Source organism: Macrobrachium nipponense, chromosome 6 (genome assembly GCF_015104395.2).
Source record: "Macrobrachium nipponense isolate FS-2020 chromosome 6, ASM1510439v2, whole genome shotgun sequence".
Classification (NCBI taxonomy): Eukaryota; Metazoa; Arthropoda; class Malacostraca; order Decapoda; family Palaemonidae; genus Macrobrachium; species Macrobrachium nipponense.
The window spans coordinates 77,728,056-77,742,328 of NC_061108.1; the positions used below are offsets into that span (position 1 = coordinate 77,728,056).

The following is a 14,273-nucleotide window of genomic DNA, read 5'->3' on the forward strand; positions in this document are numbered from 1 at the left end:
AATTAATACCAAACCAGGCCAGTTATTTGTACTTTACATTTAATGCAGAAAAATATCAAATTAAAACGTAAAAGATCGATAGTAAAAAGTGCCCCAATACCCCTTCGAAGGGAATTTAAGGGCGTGGCAATTATATAAAGGCCAAAGCGTAGCGAATATAAATCAAAAGGTAGATTATATATTACGGGGGATATTGAGATATTATGAAGAAAATATGGTGGATTATTTCTGAAGTAAGGAAAAATATAAGATAATATGGTAGTGGAGTTACATCTGTGATGAAGATTTGAAGGAGCCAAGGAATATACTGTGTGGCGTCCATAGACGAATGTTTGAACAACCATTGTTCTTTGATTTTTGGGGATTGATGACAGTCTTGGATATGGGTCGTGTCCAGCAGGACATAACACAGAAAGTCGTGTTTTGTAATATTGTACATTCCAATAGGATAGATTTATTGAAGAAAATAAAGCAAAGAAAACAAGGAACCATTATGGAAGCTTAAAGCTTAGAAGCAACTAGCATTTCTTAAGATGCCGAACTGGTACGGAAGACTTATTACCACAAAAATCACTGCAAAGAATCTAGGGAAGAAAATTTACGGGGAAACAGAAAATACCACTTATAAAAAATACATATAAAATATTCTATCTATATATATATATATATATATATATGCGTGTGTGTGTGTTTGTGTGTGTGTGTAAGAAAAAGGAATGTCGACCTTGAGATTTTAGCACATTCAAATATATGAACGTACAAGGTCAGAGAATGGCGTTGTTAAACTGAAAAGTAGTCTTACAGTGTTAGACCAGAAATCTACAGGACAGGACACACTAAGACTAGGCTGCATTACTATCTTAAGCATTCTACCAGTTTTACGTTTGGGAATATTACGGACTAAGTTTTGCCGTGGTCCCTCATATGTATTAGTGTCTTTCATACAAATATCTGTAAAGAACTGTCCTATGTAGCTCTTCGATAACGTAACTCCTGTATTTTTCCCCCTGTAGCAGAACCCACGACAGTTCAATGCGAATATTTGTGCGCAACACACTAACTCAAATAGGGAAAATGGCATAACTTTAGTTTGTAATATTCCCAAACGAAAAAGTGGAAGAATGTGTAAGACAGCAACGTGGGCTAAAATCATATCCTCCCTGGAAAGAGCTGACTGCCAAAGCCAGACGGATGACATCGACCCTGATACGGAATGAAATCAGTCTTCAAGGAGCTAAATTATAATGGGTTAATGGGCATCCCGATGCCTTTAAATATACAGGTGGTGTAAACCAATGTACGATAATGGGTAGTGAAGGCAGACCAAAATGAAGCTCGTGATTATTGATATAAAGATAACTTGCAGACAGGAAAGTTTGACAATGACAAGAAACGTCTAGAGGAAGTGCTTACTCAATAAGAAACGAAGGGGTCAGTCAACTCTAACTCAGGGAAACTGAGTAGAAAATTAAATGCTCGAAGAAAATTATATAATAGTGAATAAGAAACAGGCATCCATTTGTCGCTCTTGAGAAGTGAAGACCGAACCTAGTATGGAGGAAGGTGTATAGGCCTTCTTGCTGTGGAGCGCCAAGCAGAGTCGGGAACCATCATCATTCAGACTCAACTCAGCCTCAATACTGGCCGTCAACCATATAGGTATTAATGTTTATGAAGAATTTTATCAGAGAGAGAGAGGTGCATGATTTATAAAAGGGTAGCATTCAAGCCTTTTTAAAAGGGCTTCATTCATGATTCAGGATTACCGTAAGTTAAACAGTATTGGCTTCCGATCTACAGTTGAGTGGGGGTTTCAACCTCTTGCCTTGAACCAGGATTAATCCTGCCTTAAACAAGGAAAACTCGGAAGGTGACATTGGGCGGAATCGACTGTCACTTCGCAACCGGTAAAATGTCGCCATAGAAAACTAGGGAAGTGATTTTCTATCAAAAGTATAGGCTCGTGAGGAGACAGATATATTTCGTCTACAATGAAATGAATCTGAATAATGCCGCAAGTGAAATTTTTCTGTATCTGTTCCTTATATAAGAATCTGCAGTAAGTCAGTTTCATTATAAGCAGGTTAGGAGTAAGGAAATCTGTTCTTGGAAAATCAGAGACATTTTAGCAATGGAAGCTCTTTCGAGTCAGAGTAAAGCAATGTTATTTTGTAGTTTTGACCCAAACGCCGTTTTCTTTGTAAGTGTTCATAGACCGTTAAAGGTTTTTATCAGGTTACTGTGTCCTGGTTCGTGCTTTGAAACTGGGTTCCCTAGTGAGGCGAGAATGCTTATATACATATACATATATATCTATAATATATATATATATATATATATATATATATGTATGTATGTATGCATGTATGTATGCATGCATATGAATATATATATATATATATATATATATATATATATGTATGTATATATATATATATATATATATGTGTGTGTGTGTGTGTATGTATATATAGTATATATAAATTTATATATGTGTGTGTCTGTGTGAACGAGAGAGAGAGAGAGAGAGAGAGAGAGAGAGAGAGAGAATGCATTCCATGTCCGTGTGTTAAACGTTTTAGCAGATAGTAACAATTCCAGGGAATTAAGTTAATTGAAATGTGAGCGACAACTAATCATGGGTCAATCCATTAGAGAGGTATTAATTTTAAACCTAATTTTGCTAAACCCTCGATGGTAATATGTATGATGGAACAATAATACGAACAGCGCTAAATTCATATTCATTATACTCTCTGTTCTGCGTATGTGTTTATATTTGAACACACAAGACATGCCAGAGGCCGTAAAATATTATTAGCTGCAACGATATTATGAACATCTATCATTTTTTTTTAGTAAATAAGAAGGAAATCTAAAAAAAACAATTAGTTTTGTGACGCTACATTAGTACCTGCGTTCTTGTTTGTTTGTTTTTATTACATAAAACTATTCATCCGTGCGAAATTATAGAAAAACGAAGAATAATTTAATTATAATAATATGATGTCTTCCTGACTCAAGAGTGAATGGACGAACGAAAAAATAGATTTCATAACCAAGTAAAGAAAAAATATGTTAGGTAAATAGTAATTATGGACGTGACTGGTAATGGATTGCATTCATTGTCGATCTCCTGAAAACGATACCGGTGATTATCGAAGACCTGCAAACGTGCCTACATCAGCACCCTACTTGTCAGGGGGTGAGAGCGGGGGCGGGGGGTGGGGGGACCAAAAGTGTTGTATCAGGGCGAACGATCCAGAACGCCCCCTGCAATCGTTGGCATTCTCACTGCTCCATCCCATCGATGTTAGCTAATCTTAAAGAAATCACGGGTCTTGGTTTCTGATTGTTCTTGGGGGTCAGTGGTATAATATTCTCTCTTTTGTCTTTTCCAACTTGTCTTACCGTCATATTTTTGTCCGCTTTTACCAAGGTGACAATTGTAGAGACCTTCGTCATTATCCAAGGAAAAATATTGCTATTGCGTGCCAAGAAGTAAGAGACCAACTCTTAAAGCTGCAAGGAATAATTACGCGGTTAAGTTTGTTGGCGTAAATACAAATAAGAGACGAATAAGACATTTATGACAGAACATTTACTACTTTGGTCATTTATTCAGCCTCTCCTGAATTTCATTATCCGACATTATCCATGAATCTTGAATTTGTTCCATTCTACATTAAAAAATCTTTTCTTAGTTGTAGCAACTGTGTGATTGACTAAGACAGTTTCCAAATCGCTGGAAGCAGAGGTCGCTTGGCAAAGAAAAGTCTACGGGAAATTTCCATCCTGCTCAGTTCAAGGTTAACAGCCGACTCAAAGAAATAAATGCATGTGAGCAGGAAGTGGCCGGTTTTAACATAAAATATTTATAAGGAATTTGGTACACGTATCTTAATTTTATAATCAAGTTGATTGTTTTATTTTCATAAACCAGAGGTAGTCACCGATTTCTTCTGGATTCTGCGCCTTTTCTTTTCTGAACTTCAAAAACTTTCTTGGCCTTGTCACTCTTGGGCGAATGTGTCCCCCTTTCTCAAATCTGTAATGTGTTTTTGCCAGTATTCTCTGGAAGCTACTCTTACTCTTTCATAAAAATTTCAAGATTTTGGACGCTGACTTTGGTGCCATTTGAATCTCTGTATAGTTCAGGTCTTCTAAATATGTTAATGTTGCAGTCGAACAAACTCATGCATTTGTAATGCATGCTCAGTCCTTCACTCTCTTTAGTAATGAAGGACGGAACTAGTAGTAGTAGACGTTTGAAGGCTTTTTTCTTTTACTTCTGAGAGATTGGATTACTACTTAGACTTTGGAGCTGCCTTTCATTCAAACAACCTTTGATGGTATTTATGTCTTACTCCTACGCTCTTACCTATGCCTTCTCTTACAAATTTGGAATGAAAACTTAAAACTGCAACCAAGACTTTTCTCTGAAATGCGACTGTAACTGAAAAAGTTATTCATTTCTTTCATAATCTTTCTCTTTACCTTTTGCTGAAGCACTATTCAGGCCAGAACTGGAAAACTGGTAAGTTGTGGACTGCCCTCCCCTCCCTCAACACGAAACAAGCCTCACGACTCATTTCCTTAAAAGTTCTGAAAACAATGACTTCCAGCGAGAATTCGTCATACCCCTCTTTTCACATCCGCTCCAAAGTCTAAAAATATATTCGCATATGCATCTTTATATTAGGTTAAGACAGACTAGGTAACTCATTTACCAATCCCACCTCCGAGGGTTAAGTAATGAGGATAGGTTCATTTCTCCTAAATTGGATAACGTAATGAAAATGGCTTTGCGAATTGTTGACTGCGCATGGCAGATACTTGAACAATGCAGAACACATTTAACCTTCCTCACAGAGATAATACGCAGTACAAACATACGATACAAACGAATTCACATAGTGAAACATCTATGAGAGAGAGAGAGAGAGAGAGAGAGAGAGAGAGAGAGAGAGAGAGAGAGAGAGAGAGCTCGTAACAATTGTAGTTAGATTTTGAATGCTTCCATTTCGCACCTTCCAGAACACACAGCGTAACTCTTCAGTTAAGTTTCCCCTCGAGACGCGTCATTTCACCGAAGGACGAAAAGTAGCAAGAGAAGAATAGAGCCGCGTACCTAAAGGTATCCAAGAGAATTCGCAAAACCACCCCTTCCCCCTTTTCCATGTCCCCTGCCCTCCCGTCGCACCGTATTGATTGCAAGTTGGCATTCATGCAATCTTCCACACCACAGGATGCAATGCAAGGCCTCAGAAATTCTGCGGATGGAGAGATTCTCTTGAAAAAGTTTCGAGAGGAGGAGGAGGAGGAGGAAGAAGAGGGAAAAGAAAATACAATGGAGAACAATTTCGGTAATTATCAGCTGAAAGGTGGCGAATACGCGCATAATACCAAATTGGCTTCATAAATATTTTTATGGTCTCAACGAATCTGCTTAATTTCCTTCATTAGGGAGACCTATATCTATAAAAGCCTGCTTTGTGTGTGTGTGTATATATATATATATATCTATATATATATATATATAGATATAAATATTATATAATATATATATATATATATTATATATATATATATATAATATATAAATATATTAATATATATATCTTGGGAGTAGACCCTCTTTTAAACAAGTCTTGTTGAAAAGGATTGCTGCATCAGCTCCATTAATTTTGTATAGAGTCTTCTCTATTTTCCTTATTAAGGATTTCTCAATGTTGCTGAAACTGGCAAGCAACGTGCCAAAGGGGATCGTCAAATCAATATGACTACACTGGATTTGACGATCCCCTTTGGCACGTTGCTTGCCAGTTTCAGCAACATTGAGAAATCCTTAATAAGGAAAATAGAGAAGACTCTATACAAAATTAATGGAGCTGATGCAGCAATCCTTTTTTTTCAACAACATATATATATTATAATATATATATATATATATATATATATATAGATATATATATATATATATATATATATATATATATTATATATATATATATATATATAAAATATATATATGTATGTGTGTGTGTGTTTGCTTGTTTGTGTATATAAGTGCATATCTAAGTACACACACACACACAGTGTGTGCACCAGAGGAGGCGTGTGGTAGGTGTAAATTCAAAGCAAGCAACATGACCAGGTGGTTTTGAACAATGGAGAGGGTGTGTAGATCAGGTATTATGAAACAGTAATGTACGATGTTAAAAGTCATAGAAAATGCTTATATGATGAATCGATACAAAAGCAATATGGCGGATGCTGAGAATATGCGAAATAGAAAATTTGTTGTTGTGCAAGAAGTGGGTAAAGTATGCGTTAGAATATATAAATGGCAGAGTGCTTAGTTTAGCGTGTAAGTGGGTCAGAGATAGGGGTATGGTATTTACTTTCGGGTGTTTAATAGCTTTATGGATGGAGTCATGCGATCACTTGGGAGGAGGGACGAGTTATCTACAGAACCAGAAGCGACTGGAATTTGTACCCAGTGTCTCAATTTTTTCTTATCACTCTTGATAGCTGAATGGTAAAATGTCCCTGATAACCCGACAAGGGTCTTATACGGATGTGATGGCCTTACTGCCCACCACTGAAAAGTGTAGTCGCCCAAAGTAGGTGTCGCAAACGAGTGCTGCAGCGACTAGCTAACGTTTCTAGGTCCGTGAATTGCTTCATTCCTATGGTCCTCTAGGGTCTAGGCCATCATGCGAATACAAGAAGAGGTGCGCGGGGGCAGCCTCATCGCCACACTCTCGGAGGGACCGGAATCCTCTAACCTCCAGGGACCAGGCGTCACCCCCTCTTAAGGGGAAAAAGCCCTTCCACAATTTTCTGTGGAAGGAAAAACTGTTTTGAAATTATGCAAGGAAATAATAACCATTAAAGGGTAGAACTTTTGAAATTATGCAAGTGAACAATGGTCATTACCGGGTAGTGCAATTAAATATGACGTAAAATGTCACAGAACTTTAAAAGGTTTACGAAACCCGTCCTTTGAGATGACTTTGTGCCAACATCAACTAACAGAATTCTGAAATGCGAAAAATGAAGGGGTTGTGGAAATACACCACGGGAGTTCTGCAGAGTGAGCAGCAGTTCTGGAAACCAGGACCATGTATGACAGCATAGTCTGCAAGATAGGTTTCCGAAGCCCATCCCCTTTACAGATTGGTAAATAGAGACGACAAACCAACGTCTTCAGTGCATTGTAAATGAATATATGTGACTAAAAATAAAGGGAGTAACCACATATTAACACAGGAGGATAAATTGGATTGGAAAAGTCCAGAAGGGGATGTGGCAGTACTGCTTATACAGTGTAGCTGAAGATCTGCCTCGAGTTTAGCACTTTGAATGGGCTGTAGAAAAGAAAAGAGAAACAGACGACTTGGGCAAACAAACCGCTGCAGAATCTAAAAGGAAAAAAGAATTTCATGTGCTTGACCGAAAAAAAAGGAAAGGTCTTTCAGAAAGAGCGGACATGAGAAAGCAGCCGTAGTAGTGCATGTCATAGAAAGAGGAGAGGCTGCGGTGTTGATGGCTTTGATTATAAATTAGGATCCATAGTGGAGCAAGATTGAATATATAAGAGTGACTGGACAATTTTAATGTTGATTTTGGAATTGATAGTGTAGTGCCTATTCTGAATGACTAGTACTTTATATATATATATATATATATATATATATATATATATATATATATATATTCATTTTAAGAATTGAATAGTAAATATTAGTTGTTGCTGATGGCTGAAAGACAGAAAAATCAAATTGTGGCAGCAAAATATTAGGCGATACTAAATTTGATCTAAATCTACTAAGGAAAGACGATAAAACCCACCCAGTATTTTATGACTGATGGGTCAAGAGCGAGAAGAAGCGAAGCTCGCCAAGACCGTCGGCTATATTGCACAGGACAGAAGGGATAACGCAAAAGCCACTTTAATGGAAGACTGCAGCAGCACCGGTTTGCACGCGTGTGCGGTCACACGTTCGAAGTTTAGCCACTGCCAGGAAATCGATCGTCCGGTTCCAACTTTTCCGAAGCGACGAGAGAGAGAGAGAGAGAGAGAGAGAGAGAGAGAGAGAGAGAGAGAGAGAGAGAGAGAGAGAGAGATTTCGGCCGTCCAAAGAGGTGACGAAACCTGATATTCTCACGAAAAAAAGTAGAAGTTCTCGGGAGATACGAATGTTCTGAAGGGGACTGAACGAGTTCCCTTTGTCATTCGGTGCCTGAGTGGGTGGATCTGCATTTGTGCGTACACGCATAATCAGACACATGTTCTAGAAAGTATTTAAAGTTCAATACTGCTGATGGAATCCCATACCGCTGAATTTTCCATGATATCTTTTTTTATAATATTTCTTATAATAATCTATTTTTTATAAGCATCAAGAAAAGACTAATATTTCTCTCAGTAATTGTTTAAAGAAATGACCCTGAATAATAATAATCACTGGCTATAAGCCTCTTATTGCAGTTAGAAATCTACCACACCACGTTTCCATATAATAGTTATCTATCAAAAGGAAAGTTTTCTTTTATCATAGTAAGCGATTACTTAGAAATATGCAGAAAAATAAAATTTACTTCTAACCTAGAGCTCTCTTATTTAATACGTATTTATGCTGAATGTTTATACGCATTCACGCATACTAGTTCACACCTATATGCACAGCAAATATTAAATAACCGCGAAACGGCGTGATTGAATGCTCTTTCCTTTTTTTGTGGACAAGAGCACAATTAGATTCGACAGAAATTATATAAATAGCATGCTTTAGCCTCATCGTAAGAGAGAGGAAAATAAAGAAAAATATTTAGAAATGTGTTTTTGTAAACTGATTTCACTACTACAGAACATCGGCGTAAAAAATGGAGTTTGCGCTGTCATCCACAAGTGGTTTTCAAATGACCGCTCTGCGCCCTTCCCTTTCCTCTTGATGACAAATGGTTCAACCCCTGATCCTCCTCTTTATCGTCATGAGAGAGAGAGAGAGAGAGAGAGAGAGAGAGAGAGAGAGAGAGAAGAGAGAGAGAGAAGCTATTTTGGCTGATTTTTACTATTCAAAATATTGCAACAAGTTGTATAGATTATTTCCAGTGATCCAAATGAGACTACAGAGTGCAAAAATGAACTGCAATTTTTCATTGATGGCCGCTTGGCAAAGAATGCTAACGAACATCGTTAACAGGAAGCCCCGATACTCAACAAAGACTACACCGATTCATAATTTTTTGCGTTTTGAAAGGGTATGATGGCGAGTTGGTCAGGCTAAAATAATCTGAAAAATGAAAATATTGAACTCGGGGGCATCGTTGGGCACTGTCGATCAATACAAATCTCAGAATGTGGTGAAACATTACCACTGGAATTTCAGTGAATACTAAATGTCATATGTGAAAACTGCTGACGTCTTCGATTTACTACAATACATAGAGCACCCTATCGAACAATGTCATTAGCATTTTGGCCTTCTAAAAACTTGGAAACTACTTTTTTGCCTTGCCATCTAGAACTAGTCACTGAATATCGAGGCACTCAAGTTTGTTGCATGCCCTACGCACTGTTATCACAACGAGATCACTAGACAAAGGGGTCGTCTTCGCCTTCTTCTCCGACTTACTGGTTTTCTGGCGTCCAGCCACTGACTGGCCGTCTAGCCGACTGTCAGGCATAGCAAAGGCACCCACACCCTTGTCGCACTGGCAACCATAGTTACCAGATACCGTTCGAATAAAATCGTTGGTGTATTATTCAGTATAATAAAGAATTATGACTTTTCTAATGAGCGTAAAATATCATCGCCAAAGAGTACCTTCGAAAGTCTTCGAGAGTGTCATTAGATCAGTCATAAGCTATTGATTTCCGCTTAAACCCAGATTTAGAATGAATGGAGTGAGGAAACAAAAGTGAGGAAACTTCCCATCTTGGTAATACTGTTTTCCTCCACCCACATCCAGCTTATTCTTCTCTGATTGGCGGACACTCGTCTGAGAGTGACGTCATCGTTCCAGTGACGTAAATGGGAATGAGACTTCAAAGACATTAGCCCCCTTACCCACCCACCGCCTCCCAAAGAGCTACTACCACCATCTCAAAAACGCATTACAGAATTAGCGGAAATTTTCCTGTCATGTTTTAGACATACTATACTGTGAATAAACAAACACTCATGAACGAAGGTTTTCTATGAGAGGATAAGATAAAGTAGGAATGCGCAAATAATGCGTTTGTTTCGTTAACGAACATACTTTTAATATTCATCCATCTGTTCACGTTCAGATATCATGACTTCCTTGCTTTCATGTAAGCATCATATTTAATTAGGACCACATCGACCATTCTTACTGACGTTGCTGGAGATATATTCAGTTTTCTTCAATTCTTTTTTTTTTGTGTGTGCAGAGGCTGCTGAGACGAAAAGCCCACAGAACGTAAAAAAAAAATCGGGGAATACAGAAGAAAAAGAGATGTGACAGGAAATATGTATGCAATGAATTAATTGAGAACAGCATCACTATACTGCAGGAGAAAGCGTTGAATCGTAAACCATTAATCAACTACATATTCATTCAATGTCTTGCTAATTGACACCTCTTATCCGAATCGAAATGTTATGCTGATTATTGTAGTCTTCCTTTAAATTGAAACGTTTTAGCCGAGCTTTGCAATAAACGGAAGTGTAATTTACTTTTTGAAAAATAACTGCCTGTTTTGATATATGAAATTTCGGCTGCCAAGCCACACGCGCTGTGGCCGTTCAGCGCTGAAGAAAGTGGAAAGGAGCTGGAGTGGTTGGAAGGTAAGGTAAAGAGATTCAGAAAACAGAGGAGTTGAATTACAACGATCTAAAGGTGGAACTGGCAGAAACTCCACAGTTGCACTAAGAAGTTAATAATAAGAGAGGTTGGTCGGTAAGACTGAACAAGGGAGCGGGAATGGGGAGTAAAGTAAGAGGCTAAAAGTATAAAAGTAGTTGCAGCTAGGGTCCGAAGGGACGCTGCAAAAACCCTTTAGTTGTGCTACAGACCACCACAAGAGGTAGGTGGACACTGATGCAATTTTAGAAGGAATATATTTCCCAATTAAGAATAATCAATTTACTGGTTTCACACATGTCAACATGTGTTAGAACGGTATTGAAAAGAATGCTTACATGCTCAACATAATCGTTAGAAATGTCATTCTAATTATTCAGCAGAAAGGACCACACCGTGTAATCAGTGGAGGCTCAGATCTCCTTTCCCACTTTCTTTCCTTTATCTTATCTGACCTCACCAACATTGCTTCTTACCACAACTGTGTGGGTTTCTCCCAGTTCTACCTTCAGATCCTTATACTTCATCTCTCTTATTTTGTGGATCTCTTGCTTTTGTTTTCCAACCAATCCCCCTCCCTCCGTTCACTGACTTAAGGACTGAATGGCCCAGAGTGCCCAAGTGTTGACTTAACAACCTAAACTTCAAGAAATCAAACACTTGCTTCCTTGGATTGCTCTGATGCGGATTACGTTGATGTCTGTCTTGAATCTAGTTAGTCGAGCAGCTCCGCATATGAACTACTCTCATATGCATGCGTATTCTCGTGTGTGCGCTGGATACGAAACTGTCAATATATATATATATATATATATATATACTATATATATATATATATATATATATATATATATATATATATATTAGATGTGTGTTCATGTATGCATAATCAACTTAACGAGACGTTGTGAATGTGGTTCTCACTGTTCTGCAGCTTTCAAGAGAATTTAACCAGCAAGAACTGAAGTGTATTGTTTGCTGTTACTGTGAAACCGGAGTTACCGGCGGTTTATGAAGGTGGACAACGTCTGCCAAATATCCAATTGGTAAGATTGGAACTCATTGAACATCAAACACAAGCACTGCACAACTACTGGGAGGTAATGAAACACGTCGTGTGATTCCCGCAGAGTTACCCACACTTTCGTAAATTTTTTTTTTATTTCTGCATCAGAGAAAAATTGCCATTTAAGTGACATGAGGATACTATATACATTCAATGCAGCGTAAAGAGCGTTTATGCTAATGATACAATAGTTCCAAAGCTTAATTTTATTCGGTGAATAGCTTTACATTGCTATAAATATTATCATCGATATCAAGCGAACTTATACTTCATATTTGGAATTTTTCTCTGAATATAAAAACCTCCTAGAGTATATAACAATTAACATTTTTACAGAATAAGACGATTCTGTATATATTCTTATAACTAAGTGCAACAAAGTATTGCCACCGTTGCAAGATCGATTCGCCTGTTTAACATAATTATAATCTGCTGATAATGTTACTACTTAAATTGCGAATAAAATGTACTCGATGTGTCAATTAACACATGAATGCTGTCGAAAGAAGCATATTTGGCAGTCCACATAATTGGAGATTGTTTATTAACCTTTGATATATGACTCAATGACTTTTCCTCTGTTCTATACCGTTCGTAAGAGATGCCATTGTTCGTAGGCTCTTGTTTCATATAAACGTCTAGAATTTATTGAGGTGGAATTGTGAATTACGTTCTTAGAATAGTTATGAAGGCTGCCTAATCGGAATGGCCTTTGCTTACAGCGTATCATCACAATTCTATTTTACTGTCAAAATGAACTGCACTGAAAAGGCGATGTTCCAAATCTGAAAATATCATTGATTGTTGAGACCAAATACTAGACAACAGGGATAATAAGGAGACCTAAAAAAATGTCAATTTCAATAGGATGATAAGAAGTTTATTTTCACCACTCAAGAGGAACTTATTTAATAATGGGCAAAAAAGACCTCAACTAGTTTTAATAAGAGTAGATTTCGGATTGAAAATTGAGGTTGTGATGTGACCATGGCTGGTCAAGACTCAACTGCAATGGTGAGAGAGGATACGGATCAAGCAACACGAATAGGTGAAAGACAGAAGAGCAAGACTGCTTGATGTATTTCACAATGGTGTCACTGTTACAAAGACTGATGAGGATACTGGCCAACAAGACTGGCTAAGCAGACTGAGTGGCTGACAGTTACAAAAGATATTTCAATGACTGACAAAACTCCACAGAGATCAGCCAAGTTTTGTTATGAAAGCCGAAAATGTATGCGGATTTTAACTTGAGACTTTTGCAAGAAACGTTGCCTGTAAAGCAAAATGTGGAGCAGGATTAACTCTACAAGAGCGGAATAACGCGGTCTGAAAAGGGAGCTGAGGTGGAATAGAAAATAACGTTGGTGAAGAGACAGATACCAGAGATCGGAATGGTTTGATTAGGCGAGTTAAAAGATATTAATGAAGCAAGCAAAGGCTTGAAGGAGATAAGTGGCGAGTTGTTGGGCAACAGAGACTCAAAATAGTAACGCCCTGAAATTCCATACATCTTGTTGGTAAGTAGGTCCCTTTTTCAGCTAATCATGGACAGAGCGTTTATGTTTGCTGCTTCTATTTTGATTTCCGTTTTGATCTATTCCATTCAAATGAACAGCCATCTGTTACTCATATACGTGCGCGTCGACACGTCGACACGTACATACGCGCGCACACACACACACACATGTATATATATATATATATATATTATATATATATATATATATATATATATATATATATATATATATATATATATATATATATATATATATAATATATATATATATATATATATATATCAAGGACAAGGCATCAGAAGCCACATATAATCACAGTTTACTGAGGACGACGGAGTTTCACAATGTCACATTGCAATGTCAAGTTTGAAACTGACATATAATAAATGTGAAACTCATATAATATATAGATATATATAAAACAGTTAAAAATATATCATCAAAACGACGTAGGGCTGGCCTACCCAGACTGATCCGAAGAGTAGCTAGAGCATCTAAAGAATAAAGAGCGTGAGGAAAAGTCGAGGTGCAGACCAAAATGTAAACAAACTATCTTTAATCAATGCCGGTCTTGCAATACAATAAGTGATTGCAAGGTGCTGGAAGCTTCGGGTTTGGACAATCTGCAGTCAGTCCTGAAACTGACTCCCTGATGACAACGAATTCTGACCTGTTGCAAGCGCTTAGTCCAATCCAGTGCAGGTTCCCCGTTCACATTTGGCACAAAGGTTTTCCAGTATAGTGTTTTTACCGAACACTGGAAGTTTCTTCACTGTAAATTATGTGACTCTCCCTTGGTAAATAACGTCCCTAAGCTGATTTTTTTTTATGCTAGTTGCCTTTTA

General features: G+C 37.6%; 1 protein-coding gene across 1 annotated transcript in view; it reads right to left on the bottom strand.

The window, feature by feature from the left end:
* Positions 1-9,721, bottom strand: part of LOC135216167 (protein ROP-like) — a 178,259-nt gene extending 168,538 nt beyond the window's left edge. The window contains exon 1 of the mRNA XM_064251288.1: positions 9,645-9,721. The gene's annotated coding sequence lies outside the window, so the exon portion shown is untranslated. The remainder of the gene's footprint in view (positions 1-9,644) is intronic.
* Between the last annotated feature and the right edge of the window lie 4,552 nt (positions 9,722-14,273).